The sequence below is a fragment of the Macaca mulatta genome, chromosome 2, assembly GCF_049350105.2.
Source record: "Macaca mulatta isolate MMU2019108-1 chromosome 2, T2T-MMU8v2.0, whole genome shotgun sequence".
NCBI classification, from domain to species: Eukaryota; Metazoa; Chordata; class Mammalia; order Primates; family Cercopithecidae; genus Macaca; species Macaca mulatta.
The window spans coordinates 150,900,930-150,914,940 of NC_133407.1; the positions used below are offsets into that span (position 1 = coordinate 150,900,930).

At 36.3% G+C, this 14,011-nt stretch overlaps 1 protein-coding gene across 2 annotated transcripts in view; it reads left to right on the forward strand.

The window, feature by feature from the left end:
• Positions 1-14,011, forward strand: part of SYN2 (synapsin II) — a 190,592-nt gene that overhangs the window by 77,988 nt on the left and 98,593 nt on the right. The window lies entirely within an intron of this gene.

The window sequence follows — 14,011 nt, forward strand, 5'->3', positions numbered from 1 at the left end:
GACACATGTAGACTCAAAATGAAGGAATGGGAAAAGATATGCCATGCAAAGGAGCAGAAATAGCTATACTTACATCAGACAAAATAAACTTTAAGTCAAAAACTATAAAAAGAGACAAAGAAGGTCATTATATAATTATAAAGAGGTCAACTCATCAAGAAGACATAGCAATCATGTATATATTTATTTTCCCTTTTAATTTATTCTTTGATCCATTGGTTGTTCCATATATATATATATATGATTGTTATGGAATATATATACACACACACACATATACATACACTCAATGTCAGAGCACCTAAATATATATGGTGAATATTAAAAGATCTGAAGGGAGAGATAGACTGCAATACAATAATAGTAAGGTACTTCAATACCCCATTTTCAACAATGGAGAGATTATCTAGACAGAAAATCAATAAAGAAACAGAAGTCATATTGCGTATCTTTTCCAACTACAGTGGTATGAAACTAGAAATTAATAACAGGGCATCTTGGAAAATTAACACTTATGTGGAAATTAAACAGTATGCCCTGGAACAACCAATGGATCAAAGAATAAATTAAAAGGGAAAATAAAAAATATTTTAAGACAAACAAAAATGGAAAAACAGCATATCAAAACTTATGGGATGCGGCAAAAGCAGTCCTGAGAGGGGAAATTATAGCAATAAATGCCTATATCAAAAAAGAAAAATCTCAAATAAACAACCTTACATTATACCTCAAAGGAACTAGAAAAAGAATAGAGTAATCCCAAACTTAGCAGAAGGAAGGAAATAACAAAAATCAGAGCAGAAATAAAATAGAGACTGGAAAAATAATAGAAAATATCAATAAAACTAAAAGTTGGGTTTTTTAAAAAGATAAACAATATTGATGATATTTTAGCTAGACTAACAAAAAGAGAAGATGCAAATAAACAAAACCAGAAATGAAAGAGTGGACCTTATACCTGATACCACAGAAATACAAAGTAGCACAAGAGACGTCTATGAACCATTATATAGTAACAAATTGGATAACCAGAAGAAATAAATTCCTAAAAACCTAGAACCTATTAAGGTAAATCAAGAAGAAATAGAAAATCTGAACAGTCAGTAACGAGTAAGGAGATTGAATAAGTAATAAAAAGTCTCCCTTCAATGAAAAGCCCAGGACCTGATGGTTTCACTGCTGACTCTACCAGATATTTAAAGAACTAATACCAATCCTTCTCAAAGTCTTCCAGAAAATGGAAGAGGAGGGAATACTTCCAAACTTGTTTTACAAGACCAGCATTACCCTGATGCCAAATACAGACAAGGACACTACAAGGAAAGAAAACTACAGGACGGTATCTTTGATGAACATAGATGCAAAAATTCTCAACAAAATACTAGCGGACCAAACTCAACAACATATTTAAAAGATCATTCACCATGATCAAGTGGGATTTATCTCTGGATGCAAGGATATTTTGACATATGTAGATCAATAAACGTGATACAGCATATTAACAAAATGAGGGACAAAACCCACATCATCATCTTGATAGATGCAAAAAAGCACTTGACAAAATTCAACTTCCTTTCACGATAGAAACTTTGAACAAATTAGCTATAGAAAGAATGTAGTTCAATACAATAAATGCCATATATGACAAGCCCACAGCTAACATACTCAATGGTGAAAAGTTGAAAGCTTTTTCTCTGAGATCAGGAACAAGACCAGGATGCCTACTCTTGCCACTTCTATTTATCGTAATACTAGAATTCCTAACCAGAGCAATTAGGCAAGAAATAGAAATAAAAGATATCTAAATAGAAAAGGAGGAAGGGAAACTGTAAAACTCCTAAAAGAAAGCATAAGAGAAAAGCATGACATAGGTTGAGCAATGACTTCTTGGATAGGACCCCAAAAGCACAGGCAACAAAAGCAAAAATACATAATGGGATTGAATCTAACGAAAAAGCTACTGTACAACATCGGTTGACAAACACTTAGATTGTTTCCATATCTTGGTTACCGTGAGTAATACCAAAGAGACCATAGTGCAAATATCTCTTCGACATACTGATTTCAAATCTTTTGGATATATACCCAGAAGTGGGATTGCTGAATTGTACAGTAATTATATTTTTAGTTTTTTGAGGAACCTCCATAGTGTTTTCCAAAATGGCTATACTAAATTACCTTCCCACCAATAGTGCACCCTTTTCTTCACATCCTCACCAACACTTATCTTTTGTCTTTTTGATAATAGTGATTCTAACAGGTATGAGATGTTATCTCACTGTGATTTTTATTTGCATTTCCCTGATGATTAGAGAGATTGAGCATTTATTCATGTAGCCATTCATGTGCATTCTTTCTAAAAATGTATGTTCAGGTCCTTTGCCCACTTAAAAAAATTGGGTTGTTTTCTTGCTATTGAGTTGAGTTCCGTATATATTTTGGATATTAACCCCTTATCAGATGTATGGTTTGCAAATATTTTCTCCCAGTCCATGGTTGTCTCTTCACTTCCCACTGGGTCCCTGCCAGGACACCTGGGAATTGTGGGAGCTACAATTCAATATGAGATTTGGGTGGGGACATAGCAAAACCATATCAGTATGCAATCATTATCTGTCAATTAAACATTTTAAAGAAAAAAGCTGGGTACAGCAGCATGTGCCTGTAGTCCTAGCTACTTGGGAAGCCAAGGCAGGAGGATTTCTTGAGCCCAGGAGTTTGATGCTAGCCTGGGCAACGTAGTGAGATATTATGTTTAAATTTTTTCTTTTTTAAGAAAAGAATCTAGCAGGAATGGTTAATTTGGAGGAATCCTGGGTTATTTGTGTTATAGCAGGCTCTAGGGAGCCTGAAGGCATTAAGTATCAGGGGGAGTCAAGGGAAGATAATTGAGGAGTCAGAGAGAGTACAGAAAAGTCGGCATGATGTCATAGAGGTTGGCTGTTACCCAAGGTTAGTGGGTGTAGGGGGAAATTCTGAGCTGGATTCAAGACTTTTGAGATTTAGTCTTGCCCTTATTCCCAAAGAGTTCTGCAATTCTGGACAGTCACTTGTAGTGCTTCATTTTCTTATCTACAACATGAAGGAGTTAGATTAGATAGAATTCAGTGAGCACTGGGTACCCCTGAAAGCCCTCTAGGCTGTGATTACCAAGAAATAGACTAAAAGCATTTTAAGATAATTTCTGCCTAGATATCTGACTTGGCCTCCAGGAGACACATTTCTCTGAGACTAGCAAATTTAATTTTGAACTTTTTTTTCTTTTGATAGCTACTTGGCCCTTATGAATTATTAAATCAGCAGCTCCTTAAGAAATCCACACCCAGAGCTGATGAAGAGAGGAAGTCTCTAGGGCTGTGGTCTTCAGAAAGCTTAAGCCATTTTCTGCAAATGTGTTATTTATAAATGACTGTGAGGGAACTCTAGCCTCTTACTTTATGAATGTATAAATGAAACAGGTCATACCTAGGATCCCATGGGAGTGTCAAACACAAACAATAAGTTCATGTAAGTTAGAGCAGTCCCCAAAAAGAGATGACACAATGTAGTAGAAGGAATACTAAGCTCAAGAGTCTGAAGACCCAAGTTTAAATTTCTGGCTCTGCCACTTTCTTACCAGTAAGATCTTGAGCTAATGAGTTCATTCCTCTGTGCTTCAGGGTCTTCAGCTATAAAATAAGACAGTTGGACTAACTTTCAAGTTTTAGTAACTGAGGCTTGTCAACTTAGAAGTAAGAGAATGGAGCTAGAAGTCCATGAACAGGAAGTCATCTGTAATGACATCAAGGATAGCAGGTTATTCCTGGCCAAGAGCCTGACATGAAACTTTACTTCCTATTGTTCCTTGGCCTAATTGATGTCGTGATGCTTTATCTGATTGTGCCACTGACAGACTGGCTAGGGAATGTTTTTCTAACTTTTCCTCTACAGTTACCCCAAATGATAGAGAAAAGTGAATCCCAAGGTTTTGCAGGAGAGGACAGCATAGCACTGAATGGTTTGCTTTGAGTGATAGATATATTTAAAATGTTATAAGACAAACTCATGTACATTTGACATTCTATTCCATAATATTGTGTCCCATAATGTAGTTAGTTTGTTTTAGTATCAGCATGTTTTAAATTGCTTTTAGGGAAATGGAAATTCAAAACTTCCTTCCTCTATCTCTTCCCCTCATAATTTTGGTAGATAAAGGGCTTAAGTCTAGAAGAATGGTCAACACTAAACTGTTTATAATAGTTTGTTTTCCAAGATGGGATTGTAGAGAACTTTTAAGTTTATGTTTTTACATTCCTTGGGCTCATTACAACTATATACTAAGAAAAATCATTGCGTAAAATTGGTACTGCAAGAGGAATCTCTATGGGTATTCTGTGGGACTATGTATTTTTTTCCTCATTACTCTCATTTAAGGAGCATGGAGCTACAAGAAGATAACAACCTTGCTCTAATATTTCCTCAGAAATATTTTGATAGTTTATAAGCTAAATGATAGCTTGTAATGTTAGCGTTTCCCAAACTGTTTGCTGTGATCCATATGGGAAAATTTGATTAATTAGCTATGGAGAGATGGAGAAGTAGACTGATTATTATAGCCTTTTTAAAAGGTAACAGACCCTCACAACTCAAATAATTCTTGTAAGTGAGACCCAGAGACAGAAAGTGACTTATTTGAAATCACATCCAATATTAGCAGAAGAGCTAGGATTTGAAGCCAGGTATTTTGCCTTGTCTCAGAACTGTTAGCATTTACTTAATTTGGGTGTATTTTTAAAATTTGAACGGATTATGGGTATTATTTATGCTAGGAATTTGCTTCTGTCAAAATAGTTAAGCTCAAGACTTAGTGGGAACACCAACAGTGGTCTACCCCCTGTATTTTGTTCCACACTCAACATCTCTGCAGGCTGTCTATTGGAATAGAGGGTTTGACCACCAAATAAATGCAAGCAGCCTATGTACAACTGTTTTCTATAAAGACTTACTTGGATATTGAGAGCAGGTGTGTTTATTGCAAAATGAATGTTAAGTCTTCTAATAACTTCTGAATTTGAGTTCAGAACTACTTTGACCAACTTACAAAATAATTGCACAAAACGTAGATAAACTATCAATGGAGGAAGATGTCACTAAAACAGGTAATTCAGGCAGATTACTACAGATCAGTCCATTCTTCCTTTTGCCAAAGAAAATTCTTTTTTTTAAAAAGGTGTGTTTTTCACCCAAATTTGCTGTCTTTAACTCTTCTTGCACATTTAAGGTCGATTATCAGAGGATACTTGGAATCTGAACTTTTTTAGACTGTATGTGAGGGAATAATGGAAAATATTTTAATTCCTTCACTATTAAATGGAGCACCAAATGTTCAAACTTTCCTCACTATACTTTTAAGCATAATTTCTAAAGATAATTAGGATTTAGATTTAAGTATAGAAAAAACTGTATGTTGCTCTTTCCTTAAGAGGTGGTTAAGATACAATCATTGCTTTCCAAGAGCTCATTCTAGTAGGGAATACAAATGAGAGCAATTCACCTCTCATCTGTGAGAGAAAGGCTTATATAGAGAGGTATGGGGAGCAAAGAGGAAGAAGTTAGTTAGTTTACCTGGAGGGGTCATATCTAAATGGCTTTGAAGAGTGAGTAAAATTTCTCTAGACAAAGGAACTATTATTCCAAGCAGATCTTTCTGAGCTCCTGTGAATTCAAAACACTTATTAGCTATACCATGTATTTGGCATCCCTGGACCACTCATATTATTTCATTTCTCATGCCTTATGTCTTACATCCTCAACCAGATTCTAGGCTTTGTGGGGGTCAAATACTGTGTTTCGTATGTCATTGCATTGTTTCAGCACTGACTCTGAAGTGTTTCAAAATGTTTTGTATAGTTGGTACACAATTAATGTTTGTTGATTGACCACCTGAACATTTGAGAGGTGGAAGAAGGGATTGTCGAGCCAGAGTTCGAGGTGACTTTGGCATAATCTTTTAGGTTTCTTGATCAGTATTAAAGACCCATTGGATCTCTGAGAATAGCTCTATCTATAACGTTTTTCCTTTTTCCCCATTTTCATTACTACCCTCACTGGGGGTCCTCTGTGACTTCTCCTCCCAGGGCCTGTAAGCCATCCTAATTACTTTTTCTCTCCTACAGGGTGCCTTTGACCTTAAAGTTATTATTTCTCCTCTTTGGGCGTCTGTGTCCTCATTAGTAAAATAACATCAAAGTAATCTTTAAGTTTCTTTCCAGCTCCAATATTCTGTGATGCCATTGTCCAGAATCTCTACTGAATGGTGAAGCAAATTATGTATCACATTTTTTGTTATAAAAATCAAATTGGTTTATTGAACAGATTCTGGAGAATAAAACATTCAAGCCTCAGCCTTAGTGGGCATTATTAGTATTGGTGATCTCTGTGGGTGTTTAATCAAAGAAAACTGTGGACATAGGAGTGGTAGCATTTGTCAGTGTAAGCTGCAATGAAGAAATGCAAGGTAGAAAAGATGATTGACATCATTAGACCCACTTTGACAAGTGTGATATTATTTTCAGGGTGCTCCCCAGCATCTTGAGTTATTTTTGTCTCCTGTGGGTCAGAGTCTGGGGCTTGTTCTCCTCCCCTGGTAAGATAGCTGGTTTAACGATGGCTCTGCCATCACTGAAGGACATTTGGTCTTAATAATGGGCTTAAATTTTTCTTGGTTCTGTTGGAACTTCAACTGTAACAAGGAGACTTAGTAGTAACAATACTTTGATGTGGGAAAAAGTAAGCACCTTTTGCTGAAATCAGTTGCTCTCATCACTGACTCTGAGCATTTTATTTTCCTTTCCACATTAGCATCTTTTTTCTGAGTATCCTGCTGTTCTTGCTGATATTCTTACTCTATATCCTAACTGTTCTAATGGGTACTTTTCAAAAGTACATCTCTATCCCGTGACTGCCCTTTCTCCTTTCTTTGAAAGTCTTAGAAGAAGCCTCTGCCCTGCAATTTTTTTGTTTTTTTGAGATGGAGTCTTGCTCTGTTACCCAGGCTGAATGCAGTGGTATAATCTCAATTCACTGCAACCTGTGCCTCCTGGGTTCAAGTGATTCTTCTGCCTCAGACTCCCAAGTAGCTGGGACTACAGGTGCATGCCCCCACGCCCAGCTGATTTTTTGTATTTTTAATAGAGATGGGGTTTCACCATGTTGGCCAGGCTGGTCTCGAACTCCTGACCTCAGGTGATCCGCCCACCTTGATCTCCCAAAGTGCTAGGATTACAGGCATAAGCCACCATGCCTGGCCCCTGCAATTTAATATTTAGTCCTCTACTGTCTAATATTATTAATCTGTTTTATATGTGTTCATTTTGTCTCCTTAAATAGATTATTTGCTTCTTGAGGGCAAGGAGTAATCTTTGTTCATTTCTGTAATCCTGTTGTCATTGGGTTGGCCCCAGAAACAGGATGGAGAAAGGAGTGAGAGAGTGTAAAAAACAACATTTGTTGAATTCATACCCTTTAGTAGGCACTGTGATATGTACCTTATATTTTATAAAAAATTTATAACAGCCTAAAAATGGGAAATATCAGTTCCATTTTAGTCCTGAGGAGACTTGGCCTCAGAAAGTCTAGGCAGGGTGCCAGAGGCAGTGTGGATTCAGGCATATTTGGTATTAAGTCACCTCCATCTATGCCATTTACTTTTTGTGTAACCACGGTAAGTAACTTAGCCATTCTGATCCTCAGTTTCAAGATGAGGGGTGAGGGTAATACCTACTCTGTTGGGCTCTTGTGAACCTTAATAAGAAAGATAAGGTATTTAAGGAGGCTTTGAGTGCCTAGCACATAGAGTATCTCTAAACAATACATATTTGACAATAGAATGGACAGGATTTGCTACTGGATTGGTCATGATGCTCAAGGAGAGAAAAGTAAAGCATGACTCCCAGGTGTCATCTTGAACATTTGAGAAGAGTATGTAATTCACAGAGAATATGGAATGCTAGAAGAAAAACAGGTGTGGAAGGGAAATATTGAGTTTAATTATGATATGTTGAGTAGGCAATTGAATTTATAAGTCTGGAGCTCAGAGGAGAGATCTGAGACAAAGATACAGTGTAAATCTTAGAGTTGTTGGCCTACATGTGGTGACTGATGTTTGTAGATAGAAAAGAGAGAAAAGGCAGAGTAAGATGGCCTAAGTTCTGAAGAACTTCAGCAGCAGCAGACAGGTTGAAGAACCAGGAAACTAGTTTCACAAAAGCCAATGGAAGAAAACATTTCAAGACATGATGTCGCTTTGTTCTCACCTTCCACTTACTCTTCAGCTCACTACAGTCTGGATTCTGTACCATTACCCTCAATTACACTAAAATAGCTCTTTTTTAAAGGACCATCATCCCCTAATTGGACAGATTTGGTGGGTATTTATCTATCTTCATTGAACTTGTTCTTTCGCCATCATTCAACAAAGTTGACCGTTCCTTCTCCTTTACCCCACCTTAGTGGCTGCTGTTGTTTAGTATCCTTTCCTCATTATTCCCCCAGTACCTGATCTCTAAGTGTTGGGATTTCTCAAGGCTCAAAACAGAGCCCTTAGTTGTTCTCTTTCTGTACATTCTTTTCTTGGGTGATCTCAGCCATCACCATAGATTTCCTACCATCTTGGTCTTAATGACTTCCCAATTTTTTATCTCCAGTAAGACCTATCCTTGAACTTCAATTATCTGCATGACATCCCCACTTGCAGTTCTTATGTACACATCCAAAACTGAACTCTTGAATTTTTCCTCCTTCAAACTCATCTCCTTCCCAGCACTACTTTTCCATCTCAATAAATAGTACCAACATCCACCCAATCAAGCTAGAACCTTGGGGTCACTTTTAACACCTTCCCCTGCCATTCATGACATCAAATTTGACACTATGTCAAATCTGTTACATCTTTAGAATCTATCTCATATCATCCCATTTCTCCTAGTCCAGGTCGCCATCAGTATCACCTAGAGTCTTGAAATTACTTCCTATCTTAAGCTTTCAGCCTTGCTTTCCTATAAATCTTTCTCTAGTCCAGGTCACCATCAATGTCACCTAGAGTCTTGAAATTACTTCCTATCTTAAAGCTTTCAGCCTTGCTTTCCTATAAATCTTTCTCTGTACAGCAGGAAAAGAGATCTCCTAATTAAGCATTTTCATATTAAAAGATTCTTGTTGGCTCCTTCAGAATATTACAGCAGGTCAGGGGGTGGCTTAGAAGAGAACCCAGGTGTTCTGAGAACCAGTCCAGAGCTCCAGAGGACATCCTCACTAATAGGATTCCAAGTGACATTTTCTCAAAGTTAAATGAGAATAAAGCCCATGACTTTTCTGTTATTCTGTTAGTTATAAGACTTTTGGTACTAGATTATATTATAAAATTCATTTGTGATCATCAGCTTCTGTTTATGTTTGTGATTTTAATTCACTATGTAAAATACATTCATATAACTAAAGGAAACTATATCTAAAGAACTAAAGGGAATATGAGAATGATGTCTCCCCAAATAAGGAGAAAGAGTGAATGAGAGTGAGCGTGTGTGTGTGTGTGTGTGTGTGTGTGTGTAACTCTCTCCATATATAGTAGAAGTTTTGCAGTTTAAAAGTTAATAACAAATGAAAAATTTACTAGAGAGGTTAAATAGATTTCAGCAGGAAAAAATAATGAACTTGAAGGTAGGTCAGTTGAGATTATACAACCTGGGGAACAGAAAGAAAAAAATGTACAGAGCCCCAAGGATCTATAGAGCACCATCAAGTATACCAACGTAAACATACTGAGAGTCCCAGAAGAAGAAAGGAAAATAGGAGCAGAGAGAATATTTGAAGAAACAATGACAGGAATCTGCCCACATTTGATGAAATACAAGAATTCATTCATCCAGATGTGCAGAAATAGGAACACTTTTACACTGTTGGTGGGACTGTAAACTAGTTCAACCATTGTGGAAGACAGTGTGGTGATTCCTCAAGGATCTAGAACTAGAAATACCATTTGACCCAACCATCCCATTACTGGGTGTATACACAAAGGATTATAAATCATGCTGCTATAAAGACACATGCACATGTATGTTTATTGCGGCACTATTCACAATAGCAAAAACTTGGAACCAATCCAAATGTCCATGAGTGATAGACTGGATTAAGAAAATGTGGCACATATGCACCATGGAATACTGTGCAACCATAAAAAAGGATGAGTTCATGTCCTTTGTAGGGACATGGATGAAGCTGGAAACCATCATTCTGAGCAAACTATCGCAAGGACAGAAAATCAAACACCGCATGTTCTCGTAGGTGGGAGTTGAACAATGAGAACACTTGGACACAGGGTGGGGAACATCACACACCAGGGCCTGTCGTGGGGTGCAGGGAGTGGGGAGCGGGGAGGGATAGCATTAGGAGATATACCTAATGTAAATGATGAGTTAATGGGTGCAGCACACCAACATGGCACATGTATACATATGTAACCTGCACGTTGTGCACATGTACCCTAGAACTTAGAAAGTATAGTAATAAAAAAAGAATTCATTCATCCAAGAAGATCAATAAACTCTAAGTAGGATAAATTTTTGAAAGTTTGGACACACCATAATCAAACTGTTGAAAGCCAAACCCAAAGACAATCTTGAAAGTAGCAAAAGAGAAGTGACTCATGGCTGGGCGCGGTGGCTCAAGCCCGTAATCCCAGCACTTTGGGAGGCCGAGACAGGCGGATCACGAGGTCAGGAGATCGAGACCATCCTGGCTAACACGGTGAAACCCCGTCTCTACTAAAAATACAAAAAATTAGCCGGGCGCAGTGGCGGGCGCCTCTAGTCCCAGCTACTCGGGAGGCTGAGGCGGGAGAATGGCGTGAACCCGGGAGGCGGTGCTTGCAGTGAGCCGAGATAGCGCCACTGCACTCCAGCCCGGGGGACAGAGCAAGACTCCGTCTCAAAAAAAAAAAAAAAAAAAAAAAGAGAAGTGAATCATCATGTAGAAGAGATCTTTAAAAACATTATCAGCTTATTCTCATCAGAAACCATGCAGACCAGAGGCAGTGGGATGACACACTCAAAATGCTAAGAGAAAAAGACTATCAGCAAAGAATTCTACTTCTAACAACATTTTTCTTCAAAAGTGAAGGAGAAATTAAAACATTCCTAGATGGACAAAAAAAATAAGAGATTGTTTGCTAGCAGTAGTTATAAATGTGTGTCAGTGGGCATGCAATATATAAAAATATTTATGTGATAATAGCAAAAAGGATGTACGGTGAGGAGGGAATGGAACTATACAGGAAGAAAATTTTTGTAAACCATTGTAATTAACTTGGTATCAATCCAAACAAGTTTGTTACAAATTAGGATGTTAATTGTAATTCCCTAGACAATCACTAAGAAAGTAACTTTTTAAAAAAAGTAAATAAATGACAAAGATATTTAAATGGTACAGTAGAAAACACAAATTTAGCACAAAAGAAGAGATTAATGGAAGAATAGGGGAATAAAAAATTAAGATATAGGAAAAATAAGCAACAAAATGGCAGATGTAAATCCTACCTTAACAATAATTACATTAAATGAAACTAGATTAAACACTTCAATCAAAAAACAGAATGGCAGAATGTATTTTAAAAGAACATGATTCAACTATATGCTGTCTACAAGAGTTACACATTAGATTTAAAGTCATTAAAGTCACAAATAGGTTAAAAGCAAAAGTATAAATATATGTATATCATGCAAATAGTAACCAAAAGAGAGTTGGAATGACTGTACTAATATTAGACAAAATAGACATTAGATAAAAATTGCTACCAGAGACAAAGAAGAGCATGATATATTGATAAAAGATCACTCTATCAAGAAGATGTAACAATTATGATCATATATGCACCTAATAACAGAGCCTCAAAATACGTGAAGTAAAAACGGACATAATTAAAGGGAAAAATTGACAATTCAACAATAACACTTTAAGCCTTCAGTATTTCACTTTTAATTATGGATAGATTGTCTAGACAGAATATCAACAAGGAAATAGAGGATTTGAACAACACTGAAGCCAACTAGACCTAAGAAATACGTATAGAACACCCAATAATAATAGAATGCCTGTTCTTCTCAAGGGCACATGGAACATTAAGATAGATCATATGTTGGTCCATAAAGCAAATCTCAGTAGATTTTAAAGGATTGAAATCATACAAAATATGTTCTCCAACTGCAATAGGATGAAATTAGAAATCAGTAACAGAAGGAAATTTGAGAAATTCACAAATATATGGAAATTAAACAACACATTCTTACACAACCAATGAGTCAAAGCAGAGAAGTTAGAAAATACTCTGAAATTAATGAAAACAAACATACCATATTGAAATCTATGCTGTAGGTAAAAGCATTGCCTAGAGGGAAATTTTTAGCTATACTTGCCTATATTGAAAAAGAAGGAAGATTCGAAAATTAATAACCTAACTCTCCATCTTAAAAAAAATTAAGAGAAAACTAAATTCAAGGCAATCAGAATGAAAAAAGGTAAAGATTAGAGTGATAAGAAATGAGATAGAGGATAGAAAAACAGTAGAGAAAATCAATAAAACCCAAAAGCTGGTTATTTGAAAAGATCAACAAAATTTGACAGGTCTATACAGACCAAGAAAAAGAGAAGACTCAAATTACTAAAATCAAAAATAAAAGAAGGGATGTTACTATTGACCTTAGAGAAATAAAAAGGAATTAAAGGTGAAACTAAGAAGACTTGTTTGCCAAGAAATTAGCTAACCTAATTAAAATGGCCAAATTCCTAAAAAAGCACAGAGAGCTGAAAGTGACTCAAGAAGAAATAGAAAGTCTAAAGAGCCTGAATTAGCAATTAAAATTTGAAAACCATAATAAAAAGCCCAAGACCATATGGCTTCACTGGTGATTTCTACCAGGCATTTAAAGAAGAATTGACATCAGTCTTTCACAAACTCTTCCAAAAACTTGAAGGGGGGGAACATTTTCTAACTCATTCTATGAGGTCATTATTACCCTGATACCAGAACCAGACAACACATTACAAGAAAATTACAGACCAGTATTCCTTATGATCATGGACACAAAAATCCTCAACAAAATAATAGCAAATTTAATTAAACACCATATAATAAAGATTATACATTATGTTCAGGTGGAATTTATCCCAGGAAAATGAAGCGTAGTTCAACATGCAAAAATCACTCTGTGTAATGCACCCTATTAATAGAGTAGAGGAAAACCCCACATGATTTTCAATAGATACCAAAAATGTTTGACAGAATCCAACACTCTTTTATGATAAAAACACTCAACAACTTAGGAAGCAAAGAGAACTTCCTCAGCCTGATAAGGGGCATCTACAAAATCCCCACAGTTAACATTATACCAGTGGTGAAAGACTGAAAACTTTCTCCCTAAGATCAGGAATACGACAGGTATGTCTACTCCTACTACTTCTACTCAGCATTTTACTGGAGATTCTAGCCAGAGCAATTAGGCAAGAAGAAGAAATTTAAAAATCATACAGGTTGGGGAAGTAAAATTCAGTTATATTTCTATATGCTAGCAATGAATAATCTGAAAATGAAATTTAGAGAACAATTTCATTTGTAATAGCATCAAAGGGAATGAAAATAAAACACTGGAATAAATTTAACAAAAGAAGTGCATACAGTGGAAACTACAAAATTGTTGAAAGAAATTAAGATCTAAATAAGTGGAAAGACATTGTTAAGATAGCAATCTATGTCAAAGTGGATTTGATATGGATTACATTGAATCTGTGCAGTTTTTTGTTGCAGAAATTGACAAGCTAATTTTAAAATCCTATGGAAGTGAAGGGATCCAGAATAGCAAAAACAATCTAAAAAAGGACAATTGGAGAATTCCCATTTCCTGATTTCAAGTTACTACAAAGCTTGATAAGAAAGTGATCAAGGGGTGGAGCAAGATGGCCGAATAGGAACAGCTCCAGTCTC